This window comes from Falco biarmicus, chromosome 1 (genome assembly GCF_023638135.1).
Source record: "Falco biarmicus isolate bFalBia1 chromosome 1, bFalBia1.pri, whole genome shotgun sequence".
NCBI classification, from domain to species: Eukaryota; Metazoa; Chordata; class Aves; order Falconiformes; family Falconidae; genus Falco; species Falco biarmicus.
Window position 1 is genome coordinate 63,478,689 of NC_079288.1, and position 21,577 is coordinate 63,500,265.

Genomic DNA, 21,577 nt, shown 5'->3' on the forward strand with positions numbered 1-21,577 from the left:
AACAATGTCCCACTGTAGTCCTGGTGGTTAGTACTTGTAGTGAAAGAGTTATATACCGTGAAGCAGGCATAAAACCATTGTTTAAACACAGTTCATGCTATCTTACATTCATGACAGAGGTAAAACAAAGTAATCACTGTTGTCAAACTAGATGCTTGAATTTAGATAGTAAAACCTCTATCTTAGTTACCTGAAAAAGTAGCGCTTCAAGAAACTGATCACCTTACTGAAGTCAATGGAGCAGAGTTTGTTCGGCACACAGAAACCTATGGCAGTTATAGAGAAGCCAATACAGGTGCACTAGCTTGGGAAAGACTGCTTGATTTAAAAAGACACCAGGCAGCTTTTCCTATTAGAACAGCAGTCACACACTGTCTAGGTGTGAATGTCAAATCCTATCCAAGGTCAAGGCTGTAGTCCCTAAGGCACTCAAAAAACACATACGGAAAGAAAATCCTTGTCCTCAATAGATCCTGTTCAAAGCCAAGAGGCGAAATGAGTTGCCTAATGTTTGACAGCTGCCAAGCACAGGACCTGGTCCTCACAAATGTATGTGCCTGCACTGCCAGGTATTAAACATAAACATAGAACTAAAAAAAAAAAAAAAAAAAAAAATTAAAGAATTTGTGCCAGCTGATGCTCCCTTACAACCACTTGATCTGAGCCAAAACGTATAAAAGGCCTTTTGTGTGTGTAACTAGCTCTTCTTTGTAATTTTACTATGCTAGCATTTATACGCAGAAAGCCCTGGGACACGAAGTGTATATGCTTTTTTAACCGGGCTTCCTAAAGCTTCCTAAATCGGTGCCTAAAATAGACAAGATGGAACACAGTGTTAGTGGAAATGAGGTCTTTATTGGAGTCTCCCAGAGTTGCTGTGGCAGTGAAGTGGATGCTATCGGTGCTAGCTTACCACTGTAAGAGTGATAAGGATAGAGGACACTGCTCTAGAGAAACTGCAGGCACCTTTGAACACACACAGGACTGCAAAGATGGTATGTACCAATATGAGCTTATCCATACAGAGGGCTGTCCTCCCATTTCCTCAGGGGCTGGCACCACTGAAGTTAAAGGGAGCTAAAGCTTAGGTGTTAGCACACACAAAACACGGAGCCAGTCTGCCTCTGACAGAGACTGTGGTGGAAACAAACAGCCTTGCAGGGCTCATGTTCAACTGATGGGAATTACTAATTGTTTCTGGCGTACATAGAAGCTATAGCTACACTGAAAAGTTGTTGGCTCACAAGGCAAATTTACTTTGTGTGGATGTTGCTTTTGTATGCAGTCTTGAGTCACTTCAAGCTCAGGACGCCCTTGTGGCAGGTGATGCTGGGGTCCTTCAAGGGCTTCAGGCTGCCTTATTGCTCAAGTCTTGGAATACATCACTGTTGCTGGACTAAGCACAGAGCTCCAATATGAACCAAAAAGGAGATAAAGGTGTTATTGAATACATACATGCTTTCTTCTCCAGTAATACCAACTCCACTTTTAGGGTGCTTAAATTGGTAGCATGCTTGACCTGAAGCCTGAACTGTCTCTCAGGACTGTGTAGTACAGGGGTTAAGGATCCAGAGGAGTCAGTTCTGATCCAGGCTTTGATCCTGTTTTTAAGCAGCTCTGCTGCTCTCTGTTACCTGGCTTGTCCACTTAAATGAACAGATTTTCAGGCTCAGTACTGTGTCTGCATGGTTCAAATCATGACTACTTCATCTAGACACATGGGTTTGGTAAGTATCTGATGATTCTGAAAGCCCATAGAATTGCTACAGACCTCAGCACAGTCCTCACCATTGCTGGATGGCAGAGATACATGTTAGGGCCAATGAAGAGCAGGGCAAATGAGTAGGAGGGAAGGACTGCCCTAAGGGAGAAAAAAAAAAAAAAAAAAAAAGGAAGAAAGTTTGCTTGCTCGCAGACAAATATGGGCAGGGAGATGTCTGGGAGTTGAATATTTTGCCTCCTCTCTGGGTAATGTTACCACTTTCTCCTGGAGTGAACACTGATTTTTGTTGTGACACAACCCTTAGCAAGTGTTATCCTGGAAGTGGTAAATTCTAGTAGGACTGGTGCACCTGTTCTTCCATTTTTATGCCCAAAATCTACTGACAGTTTCTTTCACGTGCCAGAGTACCTCAAACTCCAGCCATAGATACATTAGCTCATGCTGGCAGGGAGCGAGAGATTGGCATAAGGCATGATTTGAAATTACGTTAAAGATTTTGGCATGCCATTCCTTTACATTCCACTTGTAATTAATTATGTTCAAGCCTACCAGATGTGATGTGGAGTACACTTTAGAAGGGTAGCATCAGCTTTTCTCTTGGCATATTTACATTACAATTAAGGACTTCCCTTTTTTAAACAGGAAAGAAGAGGATTGTTTGGGCCACAGATGATGTAAAGAGTCTTTTTCAAACTGTGATATTCCCAAATGCATAGTGAAACAGCGACAGCAGCTACTGCAGTAACACAGGTCAGATTCTCTTTCCCCAGCTGGATGAGGAAATAAAGATTAATTATTCTCATGTTGGGATGGTTACCAAGCCAAATGCATTTATTTAATAATCTGGTTTTACGGACATCTGTATAGATTTTATCTATGGCTGAGAAGTAGGTCAAAAGGCATGTGACCAAGATTAAAGCAAAATTTTATTCTCAGGTTTTCAAAATATCCCCAATAATTTTCTGCATCAATCCACTAGTAGCATTTGATCCCAAAATAGAAGCTTCAAGTGGGATTCTCAAAATAATGTCCTACCATTACTGAGCTTCTTAAAGACAGTTGTAAAACTTTTTTTTACTTCAATCAGATTTAGCTCATTCCTAAAAGCATTTCAGAATGATCCTGGGAGACATCTCTGTAGACAGAGGTGGAAGTTTGCCCTGGACTCACTCTGAAGGCCACCCTTACTTTCCTGTGATCACAATTCATCTTAAAGAACCAAAATTAGCAAGCTGCAAATTTACTTCTACACTGTATGTTATGCTTTATCAGTACATGAGCCTAAAGGCAACTTAGGCTCCAGCAGACTTAGGCTTAGAGAACTGGAAATGTCCACACTATCTGGCTGGATCTATATCCTCAATATCATAATGCATGAGACAACAACTGAAATAAAAATTTATGAAACATCTTATATTCTACCAAAGGCCTCACACGCTTCACAGAGACACAAAAACCTGCAGAAATGTGAATTTTCAATAGAGATGTCAGAACTGGTCCCCAAGTGTCAGAGTTTTCCAAAGGATGTGGCTTACCATGTGGGTCAAACTTTTTGTCCCTCAGGTGAGACAAAGTCAGATGTTGAACTATTTCAAGGAAGATAAGAAATAGTAGAGAAGGAGGTGTTATATTTGCAAGCTCAGATTTTCCAGATTCTTTAGGGGGATGATGCATTTGATCACAAAAATCCAATGATTTTTAGGAAAAATGTTCAGCCATCCCAACACAGATGTCTTGGGGTAGCAAATGATGGGATAGATGCTTCCAAATTAATTATTTTTCCTGAGGAAAGCCAGTACAATTGGAAAGGCTGACAGCTTTTTGAAACATGGCTGCTTCCCTCAGGTCCCTGCAGGAACAATGAGTCCAAAATATATTTTAAGGCATTCAAAACACCTCAAAATGAAGAGGGAACTCTTGGCCCGAATTCCAACATTGAAGTACTTCAGAAAATTGCACATGACATGTAGTGCAGAGTTTCAGGAACCCAAAGTCTTTATGGAGTTCATGTAATAATTTCAGACATCTTATGGTCCTCTCAATAATGAAGTTCATGTCCATCAATACATCATCTTCACAGCAATTAATCCTTGATTACAGGGTCCCCTGCTGCATTATCTGACATTCCTGCACTTAGTTCTCCCTTACTTGCTCGATGTTATCATCATAATCACGGAATAACTCAGGTTATAAGGGATCTCTGGAGGCCTTGAGTTCAAACTTGCTCAAAGCAGGGCCCCATTACATGAGATTTTGCAGGGTCTTGTCCAGCCAAGTTTCAAACCTCTCCAAGGATGGAGACTCCAAAGCCTGCTCCAGTGCTCAGCTTCTCTCGCTGCAAGGACCTTTTTGTTACAACTGGTAATAATTACCCTGTAAACTAAAAACTGAGCATTCATCTGATCAGAGCATCTACTCCTTCCCCCCATGTGTCTTCACTGTGATGCTTTCATAGACATTTTTAAAATTAAGGTGATTACATGTTATTTTTAATATTCAACATAGTAGTGACACTGCAGAAAGACACTCTTCTTCATTAGCAGCAAAGCTAAACACAGGGTTTTTTTACCACACATCACAAGAAGAGCTTTGATTTCTTAATGAGATCACAATTCACTTAAAAGAACTATTTGAGGTTTCTGTTTCACAGCAAACATAAGCTTAAATATAAATATACTCATAAAAACAAGCACTCATGCTGACACAAGTAGTTTTTCAATATATCCCATTAAATTTAAGCATGTGCTTAACTTTTATCTGACCAGGAGCAGCCTCCTAAATTTTGATCTTTTGCTGCTAATTACAAAGGCTACTTTGAACTCAGTTCCTAAGTACCATCTTTCAGAAGAGATCTGATTTTTCTAAGACTGGAATATCCTGTACCATCCATAGCCCCTCTACCTTTCTCAAAAAAGTATCCTGCCATGAATGTGTATGGACAAGGAAGCACAGCTAAAGCTCATGGCCTTGCACTTCATGTCTTCATGCTTTTTTGCCCCCCTAATGTTTAAAACTACATAGCCCTCAGTACGATCTTAATGTTGGCAAAGGAGGAATAGTTGCATGAGTTTGAGAATGAAGTTTTCATCAACCCCCACCCAGCAGAACTGTTTATTTGAAATGTGTTTATGATGAGAAAATTGGGTTTTTTTTACTACTTGGGTGTTCCAGAAAGCATGTTCCCATGCTGAATGTACAGTGGGATCAGGCGTGGCAGCTGTGAATGATGAGCTTTAGAGGTGGCAGCACAAGTTGTATCTAGGCAAAGGTGGGTGAGCATGGGATCAGCCTGTACCTTTGAAAATCCAACTGGCAAACAGCTGGACATCACAGCCTGAGGGGACTCCTGCTTTATCCCACTTTGCTCACACTGTGGCTAACTGGAAAGGTTTTCTATAAAGCCTGCTGTATAAAGAGCTTTTCACACTGCATTCATCAAAACAAAACTATTTTTTCAGCTACTATGGGGGCGTGAATTAAAAGGTACCACAGAACTGGCTCTTTTAATTTACAAGTAGAGCAGATAGTCTTAGCAGGTTTTAAAGTGGTTATCAATATAAATTATATGGACAGTATGTGCATTAAACCAGGCTAACTGTAAGTCACACATGCACAATTTCATATGCGAGTCCCTGTCAAGGGTTTTTTATACTGGTTCTTATATATTAAAAATTTTCTTAGGAGAGGAGCAGTATGTCACACAGAGCCTGCTTTCCACCAAATGTGCAGCTGGACATACAGGCAAGAAAAGGATATTTTGCGTGCTTCAGCTAAAGGCACAGTCTGGACAAACAGAGGACTGAGACCCTGACATACTCCTTGCAGGGCACCCAAGGGAGTCAGTACTTTTCTGCACCCTGTGAAGCTGATTTGCTGAAGTATCACTGTCTCCTAACTGTAAGGGCTAAAAACCTCAGCTACACATACATCATCATGATCCGAGAGAGCTTTCAAAAAGAAGGATTCTTGCTTGGTAGATATGTTTTCTGGACAGCAGTTGCAAGAGAGAGTTGAGAAAAGAGTCCTGCTCCACTGGACTTCTAAATGCATTTTTAAATATCTTTGACTGCAATAACAATGCATAGTCTTAGGACAGTGCTTCTCTCCACATCTGCAGTAGTTTCAGTCATTGTGAGAAATTCTCTCAGAGTGGGTGAGAGGTGGATGCTTAAAATTCATAGCTTCACATGTGGAACAGTGTTTAGAGAATCATTTCCATACACCAGGAAGGGCCTGCTTAAATTTCAAGCTCTGATTTCTGAAGAGGAAAAAAAAGTAATGTTAAAGATACTTAGTCCCTTGCCTCAGTTTAAAAAAAAAAAAAAAAAAGTGACATTATTAAGCACCAGAGAATAGTTCAGAGGCATAAGAAGTTTGTAGTATATGAGCCAAGAACTGGAACCAGATGATATTTTGAGTCATTTATGACAAACAGGCCACACAGAGAATTTCAGGGACAAAAGTAGCATGTGAGAATATGTTCAATTGATGAGGTAAGTTGCAATATTAAACAGTGACCTATTTTGGATGGGTGCAGTAGGAATTTTAAGTGATTACCTGGGACTCAATGCATTAAAAGAGATGGGCAGGGAGAAGAATTTCCTTGCTATTTGTCCATTTAATACATTTCTTGCATGTATTCTCAACTTGGGCTGTGGTGCTTTAGAAGATTGTTCTGACTGTTTTTTCTTAACTAAAATAATAAATGTCCTTAGGAAAAACCAAGCCAAACAACCCCCAAACCCACGGTTAGTGAGCTGCTGATTCATCTGTCTGGAATTATTTTTTAAATAGAACATGAAATTTTAATTGAGATAGCAAAGAGAAATCAGACTATCAGCATACAAAAGATAAAGGAGAATAAGATTACACTTCTGTCATGCTTTTATAAGAATACCAAATGTAGTCCACGTCAATACTACTTTTGGGGCTTTTGTTTTGCTACATGGTTATTGTTCAGCTTCTCTATTTGATCCACAGTTCTGTGCAGCATGAGGCCCAGGGGCAGTGTAACATCGATACAGCTGACTCAGCTGCTATCTGACAGCACAAAGTAAAAGCTAATTCTTCCCCTTTCCCCTTCAGCCCCCAACTGCAAACAGACAGACTGGCTTCAAAACTGGCTTCACATTTTGCTGTTAATCATAAATAAATCAGTCACTAGGCCTGATCCTCACCTGGAAAGAACTGGGCTAACTGGACTGAAGGACACTTGATTTTCAGGCAACTGAAAGTCTGGCCTTTTCTCCTTAGAAACAAGGAAAGATGTACCCTCTTCCCAAAAGGGAAACCATCAAAGTATGTAACCACCAGGTTGACTAAAATATGTCTGGGAAAGCTACAAGAACTTTGGAGCCCCACATCTACTAAAATTAAGTTCCTTTTTATTTTAAAGGTTGTTGGATAGTATTGAAAATATTAAGTTAAAACATTTTCAATACTGAGCTCCAGTGCCACCTAGCCTCCTCTGGCAAGTGTTTGCCTCTTTCTTAAGAGTCTGTATTCTCCTTTGACTCTCAGTTTTCCATAGCAGCAGCTGCAATAAAACAAGGCAAGATCCCTGCCCTGCATAGGCACTCTCATTTTCCCCCAGCATCTTTCAAGTTGGATTGGGAAACTTCATATGGACATCACATTTGTGCAGGACCTCTACAGTAGGAATGGTCCTAGGACCTGCACCAGCTGCTTCTCTGCCTGCTAGGGGCCAGTGGCAGCAATGTATCTTCAAGTGCAAGTTAGGAGAAATTCAGAAACAGGAGGAGGGGGTCAGGTAGAAAATTTCTACTCTATCCACATGTGTACACATGTGGATAGAGCAGCCTTTTTGACATGTTAGCATAACGCATTGATTTGTTAGTGTCTTCTCTGAAGTGCTGTGATCAAGGCATTGGTATCAATCTATGCAGTCACTCACAGTATACAGGACCATTATCTTATCTTCATAAGATGCATGCTCCCCTGGGAATCCCTTATTTTGTGCTGTTAATTATTGTTAATGCCGATCTTGAATGCAAGTGCAGATGACTCTCCCTTTATACAATTTCTTTCTTCGTATCCTTTTTTTGGAAGCTGCCAGAGGCATTTGGTTTGGAATTGATACATATTCCAATGTCAATTCCAATGATCAAACACAGCTTTGATCTCCCTTTGTTCCCTCCTTCTCTCTATCACTGCTTCAGTTACATTTCACAAATCAGGAATGATGAAAAAGGCAGGCGAGGAACCAATACTAAAAATGCAACTTGGAAGAGATACAATTTCTACCGTTGTCCTATATCTTTCAACCAGCTAAAATGATCACTAATCTTTCATAAATGAAAAGGAAAAAATAAACTGTTAAAATTCTGTTGCAATTGGGCTGTATTATACATAATGGTTACCAGGGAGATTTTAAAAGAGCTTAATTTGGGAGCACAAGAGTCTTTGAGAGGAACTGAGATGTGTGCTCCTAAATCCCCCAATGATAACTTCTGAAAAATACTCCCTTAAGTCATTAGATCACTTTAAAAAGTATGGCAGAAACATAGAGGGCAGTAGCTTGTAAAGCCATAAATCCAACCTGATTCCTAGGTGACCAGAGCTTGCAGACTGTGGCCTTTTTATTTCATCACGATGCAACACGCTACAGACTGGTCTGCCCACTCCCTTACACAGCTGCTTTTCCAGGACATATTTTTATTGACTGGCATGGTTTCTGGAGACCTTTCTGTTTCTCTGTAGATTTCTAGGCAGTTGCTCTTCTTGCTTCCTTATCTTCCATCTTAGCTCTTGCCACTGCCTCCCAACTTGCCCTCCAGAGCTTCCTCAGTGCCTTCCTCACCTTCCTCTTTACTCCTGCCTCTTGTTCCAGCTGTACCAGTGGGAAGCTCAGCCTAAGAGGCCCAGAAAAATTAATTAATCTGGGATCTGCTCCGAGATCTTTCCCCCTGGTGCTGGAGTGCTTCAAACAGTGACTCACTATTTCAGCTAGAATTCAGCACCACCAGAAAACAGTGTTCCTACAGATTTTAGCTTTTATAATGCATTATTATTGATTTCTCTGTTGCTTCACGTTGATTCACCTCAACTGAAATGTGTATTTTTGATATAAAGTAATTCACTGTTGCCTCTGTTTTAGATCTCTAAATCGAGAAAATGGCCTGAAGTAATGAAAGGCACTTTTGAAAGCTGAGGCCACTCTCAGTCAAAAAAGGCTTGGGGAGCATTTCTTTATCACAAGGCAGTCACTGTCAGTTCATCAAAAGCTAAACTTTCTTCCCCTAGATGATAGCAAGAGGCATAGCACAGTCCGTGTCTACAGCAGCAGGATCAACGCCTGCACTCCATGCCATATCCAACAGAGATGTTCCCAGTCCATCCTCAAATACAGTTAGTCCTGTTCCTCACCCTTCATCCCACCTGCATCCCTAGCCTCTGCTAGCTCTGACCAAAAGCCTCTGATCCTGTGAGTGGCCAAAAGAGATATTCTAGCGAGGAATACCAGAATAAGTCGAACATACAGTGATGTTCCTGTCATATGCTCCCAAGTCTCCAGCTACCTGAGCTGGACATTGTTTTTATGTCTTAGAAATCCTCACAGTGTACTTCATTAACTTTTCCTGTCTCCACTTGAACCCCCTAAACTCTTTGCAGCCAGTGCAGCTTTGGCCAGGACTGCCGCACACAAACTGCCTCTATTTGCTTGTTTTCAACCTACCTCCTGCTAATTTCACCCGACAGCCCTCATTCCTCTTGTAAGAGACATAGTGAGTAGTCGTTTCTCTCTCCATTCAAGCCAGGGACACTTAAGGAACATCCAAGAGCATAAGGACAGGCATTTTATAGACTCACAAATTAAGAAATCAGAGAATCCTTTTGAAGAAGAAAATGAGGTTTTCTCAGTTTCACACATACTTTAAATGAACAGTGGTGATGACGAAAGAACAGTCTCTTGAGCTGGAGAGGAGCCATAAACCTGCACACCTAGGAGCTGGCTGCACTTAGCTTTACATGAGACCTCTGGAAGGGTCTGTGGATCGAGAACATTACCGAAGTCTCTGCATACTGTTTGTGAGTTTTCATTTACATTAAACAGAGATAAGTTGGCCACCTACTGTTCATATTTTCATATCAGATGGTTTTGTCTCACATCAAGAGAAACTAAATGGTTTTAGTTTAAAACAGATGGCAAACTGTTGGCAGGAGCTTTCAGAAGCATCAACAATTGTACAGTAAAGTAGGACTCATAGGACAGATGAGAAATGAAATACCCAGTGCTAGAAAGTGACCTGAAATTAAATCCAAGGTATAGGCCATCACACAGCGGGATGTTGAAAACTTTCCTACAGATCTGCATTCTGCAACTAGCTCCTGTCTCTTTCAAGGACAGAGTAAAAGCCTCAGTTTGAAAGGAAATTGCGTTTTGAAGCAATAGAAATCCACATCCAAGTCTGGATCAGGCTATTTGCATGTTTCTCACAGATTGTTTCAAACACAGTTCCCGTCTCTCCTGAGCCAAGTGAGAAAAAATTCTTGGGAATACAGAGCAGCTGAAACAAAACATTACAAAAGCAACTCATAGTAATAAAAGACAGTCTGTCAGCCTATCAAACACGAGCATACAAAAGAGATTGCTGAAAAACACACACATAAACACCCCACTATCTGGGCTGTCACCTGCAGCTCACCTGCCTGAAATCCTGATTTAAACACCTGCCTGGACAAACACTGCTGCTGGGGTACACAGGCCTGTCAGTAGGGACAAACACACTGACAGGTTATCACGACTGGCGAGATTGGAAAGTCTAGCCCTTCACCTTGCCTCAGTGCAGTCCTGAGCATGGGGGACTGTCCTTGTGTGGTGCAGGAGCTGCTGCTGGGATGAGGAGCACTCCCCCCTAGCAGGGAGCCTGCCTACAGGCTATCCCTGCTGCAGCAGGCAAGTCTGAAAGCTGCCATGTAAATATTCTTGCTGCTTAGAAACAGAAGCACAGGTCGAGGCCTGTTTAACTGGCTGTTTAACTCAGTCTTGAGAAGGCAAGTCAGCCCGATATGTGAAGCAACAGCCATTATGTGGCACTTAGTTGAAGCTGGCCCCACAAGCATTTGCCACAGCACAGAACACTGTGTCTACATGCCAGCTAACCCATCCCCTACCGTTATCATCGCTGCCAATCAACCATTATCCGTAACCATCCTTCTAGCATCCCTATTCATCCCTTCATGATCATCCTGAACTTTGGTTCTCAACCTGCTGAGAGCTCTGAATAACTGCAATAAGATAGTTGTTTTGAGGAAATCCAAAATAAGAGCTGGAGGTTTACTCCTTCTACAGGGACTGACAAGCTAAAAATTGCTTTGGATCCCATGGAAGGTTGTTCAGTGGTTTCAAAAATACGTTACATGCCCTTAGCCAGTGCTTCAAGGCTCCTCTTATTCAAGGAAGATAGAAGTTTTCTTAGATATACTTGTATCGGCATTATTGCCTAGCTAGCAAAAGTAGAGAAGGAGAAAGACAGTCCTTCCTAAAAAGGGTAGGTGTGCATTCAGGTTCTCCCAGGATCACGTAGTCCCTTTTCCTTACACTTTCTCCTAACTCTGCAATGAATAAGCTCACCTCCAGAAGAGTTCTTAAGATGAACCAAATGCTTTTGAAGCTTGGCAGGTTTTTCTTAACCTGTTGATCTCCCCACTCTGAGATCTTTTCACTGCCTAGCCCTCCTGGGCTCCTTTATACAGCCCTCAGGCCTTCGCAAATTCTCCAAAGAAAAGCCACACTTAAGTCGAATCAGCACTTGGGTTTCCATTTTCACAGGAGTGATTACGTGCCACTGGTTTAACTAATCTGGCTATTGTTTTTTTCCAAACCTTCAGAATGAAACTATTACAACTCCAAGAAGCTGCATTTTAAACAATGTTGACATAACATTTTGATTTTTCACATCCTTTTGTATCCAAGACAAGTTAGCAAGATTGCTAGATATACATGCACTACACTGCTGAATCTTTCATTTTTAATAGAAAATTGCTTCAGTCCAAACCCTTTGCTCCCTTATGTTCTTGCTTTCCCTTTTCCTCATGCAGTCACCTCCAAAATGTAACACTGCTTATCTCTGCATCTCCAGTATTGTTCTGCTGGAAGTAATTTCATCAAATAAAAACCAGCTTTTTTCCTTGTACAGAAATGCTGACATTGGTGAAACACACATACACATTCTTACAGACGATGAGAAAGCCAGCACACAACCATAAGACCTTCTGATATAATAAAACCAAATTAAAAAAATAGGATTAAAACAATCACCTCTCACATGCAGTTCCTGACATGGTCTTCTAATTTTCACCTGTCTGCCCTCTTTGACCCCAAACTGACTCCAATGCATGCCAGTTAGCTCAATCAATCCAGCACATTTTTATACCAGATCCAGCATGAGTGCTTTATCCTCTCTGAATTGCATGCTTAAAGCCTTTCCCTAGTCAGTGAGAATATAGGACAGAAGCTCTTACCTCCCAAAAGGCATAATCTTCTATCTACCACTCTTTACAGCAGGCAAAGGTGCAGAGACAGGATCCAGAGAGAAATCACAAGTGATTTCACAAAATATTTTTTTTTCTTTTCTTTCTTTCTTTGGTTCCTGGAGGAGTAGGTAGCTCACAGTGCACACACAGTAAATCTTGATCTGGCCTGTACTACAAAGGTGCTTCATAGTTCCCAAACCCTCTTGAGACAGTAAAACTCAAAGCAAGCACTCTAACCCAGCATCAGGCTGAGGCTACACAAGGATGTGGATCCTGTACGGTTTCCAAACCAACCTCACTTAACCTTGCGATTCCTTAAAGCACTTTGGAACTTCAGTGATTTTGACCTGAGCTTCCCAGATACAAAATAAACTAAGGATGGATCCAGTTCACAGAGTGAATTTTGATGTGATAACCACTTTGCCCAGTCCTGCTCACCACATTCAGGATGTAACCTGGGCTGTATACTCTCTCCTTGATTGCCTGACTTGGGAAGGCAGACAGGCTCAGGATAAATTGCAGTGAAGTAGAACAGAAGTTTTTGGGACAGGGGAATACCAGGAGGATTAGTACAGGTACACTGTCCCTGCAATTGAAAGCAGCCATCCTCCTCCAGAATACATGGCCACCTTGTCCTGGCATCGGCCCATCCTTCAGAAGAGGCATCACTCCTCTCTTTGCAGAAGGAGGCTGGCTGTTTTGAGCACTGATATGAGCACGTGCCAGGTCCATGTAGTAGGCGTCTGATTCAGAGGGGTGTAAAGAGTGCTAAAGGCTTACAGTAAGTCAGGAAAGGGTGAATTTTCTTTCTAAATATTTATGGCGCTCACGTCACAACACCCTGAAGCACACTGGATGCACGCAGCAAAACATGTCTGCTTTAACCATCACCAAGTGTTTCCTTTTTCTTTTCATTCATTTTCTGCAGGATTCTAGTATATGGATTGCTTCTACACAAACAAGTTTGGATTTAACTGAATGTTGAGGTTTTCCCCAAATACCTGGAGGTGACCTGGCATGGGCACCCTGTGATATAAATTAACATCTATTCTCTCTATCACTCTTTTTGATTCAGCCAGCAGAACATCTAAGCAATAAGGTCTCTTTGGAGTTTTAAGCCTGTCTAAATGCCTCAGGTGCTTTCAATTTTTTTTCTCCATGAAGAATGCATCCCCAAATGATAAAGCACTGTGAAAAATGAAGAAACAGCAGATCCCACTCTGTTCATTACCAAATAGTGCTGGCTGGGAATACAGGACATGCCAGGCTGCATTCATCTATCTCTGTCCCTTATTTTTAAGAATGGCCAACATCAGATGCTTCAGACAGAGGTGGGAAGAACCAATGTAGGCAGAGGCACGCAAATTTGCCTCCACATCGATCCTGCCCTGATCCCACAGATCTACTACGGTGTCTCATGCTGTAGGTGCTGAAGACCTTACCCTGTCCTACCAAATGGGACGAGAAGCATAGCACGGAGGTAAGTACTCTCAGGCAGGAGGACAAGGCGTGCCATGGGGGAAGGGGGACCACAGTATACTAAGCCTGCACAGCCAATCTGCCAGAGACCCCAGAGCGTGGTCATTAGATTTCATTCCACAACCAGAACTACTACAACTTTGCCCACTGCTGCTGCTGGATGGTTCAGGGAGTTCCTTGGTTGAAGCCACATTGTTCAGCTCTTGAGCCAGGGTGAGCTGAGCATCATCCTGCAAATTGCAGCCTTTCTGTTTTAGCAAGAGAGACTGAAAAACTGCTGTATGGGTTCATTGCTGGCAGAGAGAGCAGGAATGATCTGTAAAGAAACATTTCAGGGCTCAAGTGACTGGTACCGAAGCTTACATGTTCATCATGTATTAAAGGAGTAGTTCCACACAAGAATAATTACGGCATGAAGAAAATTACTAGAGGGAGGAGAGGGCTAAAGCCAGGCTATCACAAATCCTGAGATTGCTGAGAAATCAGGCCATCTGGGATGAAAAATCTTGAAAAAGAAAAAAAAAAAGAAAAGAAATAGAGAAAATAAAGAAAAAAATCCCAGGTTCTTGCTTTATTTTCATGGCTTCAGAGATTCAGGTTGTCAAGTTCTTCCTAATCATAATTAAATATTACAACTTCCCAGAGAGTGGCATTGCCTCTCTATCCAAAAGTTAAAACATAAGACAAAGGAGTTGTGAGCATCACATTTCTGAAATAATGCAGAGAAAAAAAATTATTTTGTTCTTTTTGATGAGAGAAAACAATCTAGAAAACTGTTGATAGTAAAATTGATTTTTCAGTCTGAAGAAGTTTTTTACTTAAATTCTTTTGTTAGACATGAATTTGCTATAAAGTCAACATTGAATCAACACCACTAGCAAAACATTTTAAGACAAGCCTAAATGATTAATTATTTACACCAAAAAAATACTTTCTGTGGAAAATTGTCAGGCCATACTCTCAGCTTTGGAGTGAAGCCAAATTTCATCACCCAGTGCAAAATGCAATTCCTTCCCTCTGCCCAGAAACAACAGGCCAGAACGATGCAGAATAACTGGACTGATGTCAGGACGCAACTCGGTTCCACACAAGCTGAGGTCTGGGCTGAAAATAATTGCACATCTCTGAGAATGAATCAATCTATAGATCAAATCAACATACAGGTGGAATAAACACAAAAAAACATTACACCTAAGTTCTATAGGATTTTATAGCTAAAAAGAACAATATTACACACCATCTCCCTTTAAGGAATGCAACTGATTTTGAAAATATTCTATGGGTAGCATCCTTTAGCTTGATATCTTTCAAATAACTGCTTTGCTGTGTATGCTTTACTAAAGTAAAACAGTAAAGAAAGATGCAATGAAGAGCAACATCAGGAGACATTCTTTCCTGAGTGTGGTTCACACTTTGCTGGAAAAGAGAACTCCTCTCATGTCAGGGATGGGTATGTATTTTGTCCCAACAACATTTAAGAAGACAGGGCACAGAAATAGCCAGGGTCGAACAGCTTGTAGGCCCCGTCAGCATTTATTACCCATAAAGGAGATGTGATAATGTAAGAAAATGCAGTGCACAAACCACCTCTATTTTCTTGATTATAGTCTTTGTTAAAATACCTGGTTAGAGCAAGGGGCAATGAAGTTGAGCCAGGGCTCTGAAAAGATGGTTCAACCTTCTTACATTTTGTGGAAACAAAATGTAAAGGAAAATAACAAGACACAGAAGGCTATAATTTATCTGGAGCTCATCAACTCCAACTAAACAGCAATTGCTTAAGAAGCACATAACATATACTCTCATAAGTGATAGCATAATGCTGGAACGTGAACTTTACACCACTGCAAAATCTACTTATCCATGTGATGCGCCAAGCAGACAGACATTAACCAAGTGCTCAGGACTGCAGTTTTTACTTGACTGCATACCTAGAGAAAATACACACAAGACCCCTGTGGTGAAAAAGCCTATTAATGGGAAATTGTCAGCAAGTGTTATTTACCTGGGAATTGGCCTTGAGCTTTCTATTGTATGCATGAGCTCACCTTTCCCATTTAGCTGTTCTCTCTGTAGCTCACAGGGCAATGCTCTCAAGACCTGATGATCTGGTAATGCTAAGGAAGTGAAACAAGCAGCTGATCTAAACCGAAACAGTTTCATGGCTGGGAGAAATCACTTTTGAATGGTTTTAGAAAAATCTGAATGGGTAAATCTGAGCAGAAATATTCTCCAGCTGACCTCAAAGAAGGACTTTTAAAAAAAAAAAAACCACAAACCCCCCCCCACAACAAAACAACACAAAACCACCTAAAATGAAACAGTGATTTCTGCACTTGCTTTACATCTAAAATAATGTCTGCACCCAGCAGTGGACTTAGAATCACAGCCTTATTCCTGGCACAAACTCCTCAGCATCAGGACAGCATCTTGCTGGGCCACACAGCAGCACCACGCTGCTGCCCCTCAGCTGAGGGGACATGATCTGGCCCATGCTTACAAAGTCAAATTATTTTAACAAATAGAGTCATGTTTACGCTAGATTAGTGCCTTTTTTGTTGTTGTGTGACTGCTGCAGTTCTGGTAAGAGGAGGAGGATTGCCTGCACTTTAACACTTAGCTAAATCTTGCACCCGCTTTCATTTAGACATGAGGAGCTCGAGGAAGTACCCTGCTCACACAGCACAGCTGAAGCTGAAAGATTTTGTTTGCCCACAGACTTACGCTTTGGCAAAACACGAACATAAGGGATAAGACCATCAGCTACTGTGGACAAGCTGCTGAGGATCTCCTCCTGTCTCCACAGAGAGCTAGGAGCCAGGCAGTCCCTTGTGGCTGCTTCAGCTGCTTAACACAGCCTTACTGCATCAATTAAATTCCCTGTCACGGATGCTAAAAACACAAGTTGTTTAAAATGTCTAATCAGCACAATAGTAGTGATATTAAAATGATGATGATGATGGGGTGGAGGGGTGGGGTTTTTTTTGGCAGAACGGGTCCCTCAGAGCCAGGGAGTCACTTCTGCCCTCCAAGACCCCAAAAGTCCTGCATGTAACGGGGGTTGTTTCTTTCCCTTTGCTGAGCAGCTTGAAAGCCACAAACAGAATCTGCAAAAGCCTTGGAAAAGCAAATATTATAGGATATAATATTCTCAAAGCGCTTCTGATCTATGGCAGTTATGCCAGTGGCTAATGGTACATTAGCTGAGTGCATTTGAGGAGATGCATACTACTCATCTAAGTGGTTTGAAAGTAGGAAAAATGTTTCAAAGGGCTGGATGTGCTGAGTACAGAGTAACAAAATAGAGCTGGGACCCACTCAGGAATCACAGGCCTTCTTTTAGTGGCAAGAAGTGAAAAGGCTGTCTTTCAACAGTGGAAAATCTTGGACTTTGAGGGGTTGGTTGGTTGATTTACAGTTTGGCAAAAATATTTCTTGAAGGAACTGGCCTCTGTTTCCAGTTTGGGACTGAAAGGAAGTTCTCTGTACTATAAAATGGCTCAAAATTTTTTGAATTCAGTACTGTAAATACTTGGAAATATTTAAGCAACTTTTCAATATGACTATGAACTGTTTAAAGCAGCAAAACCTCTGTTTATAAGCAAGATCGGTGAAGCATTTTGGAGATAAAAAACATTGCAAGTCTGGAAGATTGCTATCAAGTAATTTAGGTAACAGTTGACATTGCCAGCGAGCTTATTTTCCTGACACTTTCTTCATTCTGTAAACATTACTGTTTAAGATCCTGTTTCTGAAGTAGAGGTGCCAATTTTGCTCCATTCCACAGCATGTTTTCAGGTGGAAAGTCCTGGGACAGATCCTGATGCTCTAGGCTCGTGCTCCATACTCCTCAGCTGGCCAGAAGCTATGGGAAGAAAGGGAGGCCCGAGGTTCCCAGCTCAAGCCCTCCAGATCAAGGGCAACATGGTGGGAGACAACAAAGAAAGCATTCCATCCACCTGGCCAAGGTAAAACTGCAAAGGGCAAGAAAGCCAACTTGTGCCAAAACGTTACCCAAGGTATCCTGACAATCCCTAAGAGTACAGTCAGGGACCCAAGTTTCAGATGCATATGATGTTCCTTATTTCATATCCTAGCTACACGACTTTATGTGCCATTAAATTAATCCCATTTCAGGTTACAGAAATTTTGTGGAGGTGAAAGTAACATCCCATATATTTGTTCATGACCCATTTCAGAATCAAAATGTGTTTTTAAGTACTTTATACACCCATTACACTTTATTATGAACTGGTGCTCATATGGATAGTACTGAGTTTATAACAACACATTGTTTGATGAAACACTGTTACTGTATCATCCCCTCGGATAAGAAGTACTCCAGTGCACTGCACAACACCACCCCACTGCAAACACACTTTTGTACCCACATTTAAATTATTGAGAAAAATATCAAGCTTTTTATTATAGTCTCCTCATCACTGAAAACCCCCTCAACATTATGTTGGCTTAAAAAATAGATTCTCCCCTTTTTCTTTTATTTTCTTCTTTTTTTTTTTTTCCATTTTTAAGCAGTAAATAAAAATTAAGGATTAACAGGAAAGTGTCAAGGAGCAACAGACAAATAGGAAAGCAGAAAACTGACATTTTGGCACAAATTCTGTTTGCTTAGCTTTCGTGAGACAACATTAGACATGGCAGTATTCCATGGCCAGAAAGCCTGGTTCAGAGAAGAGAAGGGATGGCAGTATCAGCATTACAGCTCACTTGAAACACTGGAGCAAAACTGTCCTTTCTAGGTTAGTAGCAACCAGCATGAAACCCAACACTGTAATTTCCAAAACATATATTTTCTTTCCCCCAGAATAATTTATAACACCATTTTCAATATTTCAACATTTCTGCCATCTCTTTCTCTTATGTTTAGAATGAAAACAAGCACTTGAAACACTTGTTCACAGAACAAAAATCTTGTTTTCCCACTCAGCCCCTGCATCTGCCCTTTCTGAAGATTTCACTGGAAGGACAAATATTTCCTGATTCATCATTCGTATACAAGAACCTTTTTGAAGCTGCTTGTGTTTCCCCACTGATACTAATACACAGAAAGCAATGCTGTGGCATTTCTCAGCAGTTTAATTGTATTTTTTCCATCATGTTGCAGTAAGGCAGTAAGGTTAAATCTTAATGAACATTTATGTTAATGTAGAGACTTTGACAACTTTGATTAATTTCTTCTGTTTTTTGAGGATGAGGCAATTTTTATTGCACAACATTCACATTCTTGGTTTTTTTCACAAAAGACACACCAAAGATGCTTAAGAAGAAAAGGGATATCACTTGGCACTTTTTTTTCCAAGTATAAAACATACATTCTACACAGGTGTATACAGAAGTAATAAATAGTTAACATCTTGAACCAGCCCTACTGAACATGCAAATTTTAGCATTCCGCTATAGACATGCAGAGAAACAAACAAACACAGTGTTTTTTGAAAACTGAACAATACTTCCAAGATCCCTTTGAAATCTTTCCTTATTTATTCATCCTAGCAAAGCAGCAAGATTTTTCAAAAAACCTCAGCACACAGCAGCCAAGGCCCGAAACCCGAAGAGCGCTTAAGCAAACAGAACAGGTGTCAATCACATTTCATATATGCATTTCTCGCCTGGAGTGTTATTTCTCTCTTATGGTGGTTTGTTACAACTAACAAATCTTTCACTGTTCAGCCCTCTATTCAGCAGGAGAAATAAGGCTGCATGATCAATGTGCTGATTTTTATTGTTCACAGCTTCAGGCAGAGAAAAAAATAATTGCAAGCACATCACCTGTAGGAAAGTCCTTTTCTTTTACTCAGACTAATGAATGGACCACACAGATATGAGCTTCTCCCAGTAACAACTGAACCAAGAACAAAAACCTTACTGGGCTAATGGAAAGCTATTATAGGAAAAGGAGTTACTTTCAGAAGTGAGAAGAATTCCAAACTGGTAGAAAGTAAATTGGTTAGGAAAGGTTCAACAAGATGTCTTCAAGGAAAAGCAGATAAAGAAGAAGCAGTAGTTTGTAAGAGCTGTGGGAAAGTAATTAAGATATTTGTGTTGATAGCCTCAATGCCTAGATGCCTGCAAATAATCTAAATCGGCAGTCTACTTTAAAGAAATTGTACTAGAAGAGACTTGCTCATATCTCGTTGTGTTTATCTTGCTTTATTGCTCTATCTCTTTTTTTCCCTATTTTTTTGTCGAACTAGGAAGTGTAACTTCAGAGCACAAACACCAATACAGATGCAGTTATTAAATCTTCTTCTCCCCACCTTGTTTTTTTTCCTTTGTCTGTGTTAATCCCTGTGCAGGTATGTTTCCTCTTAATTTAAATTCACTCAACACTTTTCCTGGCTGAACAGCAAAGTCAAAAAAAAAAAAAAAAAAAGAAACCCAGAAGCAATATAACAATACTAATCTTCAAGTACAAAACTCTTATCACATCAAGTTTCCATTAAGTTGACCTGAAATCATAGTTTGATATCAGCAAGAGAAATATTAAATCTGTAGACTTTTAGAATTTTATTCCCCATGAAATTGTTCAATGTATTTACCAACTGCCAAAAAGACAAACACTCACAAAAGCCTTTCGGCCAAAGACAGCTACATGATTTGAAAAATTACCTCTGTTTTGGTGACAAAAAGTACTTTCACTCAACATTTTTCTCCTCTTTTCCCAAAAAAGGGATCATTTCTTGCCGAAGCATACACATGGACCTCCAGCTTTTTGCAAAAGCTGTTTTTCCCTTAGGGAGAACACCTCAACGTCTCAGTGAAAAGTTTTCAGCCAGGCATATTTCAAATGGATTGAATCCCTCCTGGCCACTAACGCTGGCAAGCCTCAGCTCCAAGATGTCCCAGAAAGATGGAGAGCATACACTACCATCTTGCTGTGGTTCTTAACCGCATGACACATTCAGAACTTCTTGTGCCCTAAGACTAGGACCCAGTGAGCTGCCTGGCCTGCAGATCTTGAGCATAGCCTCTAAAAAGAATTTAAGAGGGAAGCTTTTAAGTTTGGCAGGTACTTTCCAACTGAACAGTTCATAACAGTCTCTCAGGACAGAAGTAATTGGTAGTTTGCCCACCATACTTTGTTCTTCTCTTGGTACAACTTGCTTATGCACAGGATTTCCAGCATGTTATTACTCACAGTACCAATGGTAAAGCAGAAGCTAACAACGTGGCAAACTTCCCCTGCTATTCTTCAGAACAACCTGTCTCCCAGGCTCCTAAAAGCACCCTCAGTTACCCACCCTCCTTCCTGATGTTCCCTTTTTATTCTTCTTACCTTTATTCCTCCCCCTATTTCTTCTCTCCTTCTCCCATGACTTTTTCTCTTTCTTCCTCCCATCACTTGCTTCCTTCCTCTACTGCTTGTTAAATTCAACAGATGATGACCCTGGAGATTAGGCTCCTTTTCAAAACTCACAGGCTCGTTAAGTTATCTGAAACCAGAGCTGTTCTTGCCATACAGTTTTGACTGGATTTGCCACACTATCATCCGGGTCAAAAGAACCAAAAAACAGCACCACCTTCCACTAAAAATTCATTAGGCAGAGTGGCATGAAAAGTCTGACAACCCTGCCCAGGTGGGAGAGGTCTCTTGTCTCCGCCCACCCAACAACAGGGGAATTAACACTTTGCAGATAGCTCATCTTCTCCATCAGCCTTCCCCAAACATTTCTTGCTCTTTCTCCTCATGCATTGAAAGTACAGCCATATATAACTTGCCATTTGAGTCTCATTTCTCCTGGTGGTTTTGACATCACAGGTGAGAGGTCTGAGCATTCCCTTTGCTCCCTGTCCTAATACATGCAACATCTTTTCCTTGCTACTTCTTTCTGCTCAAGACTAAAACAGAAGGCCATG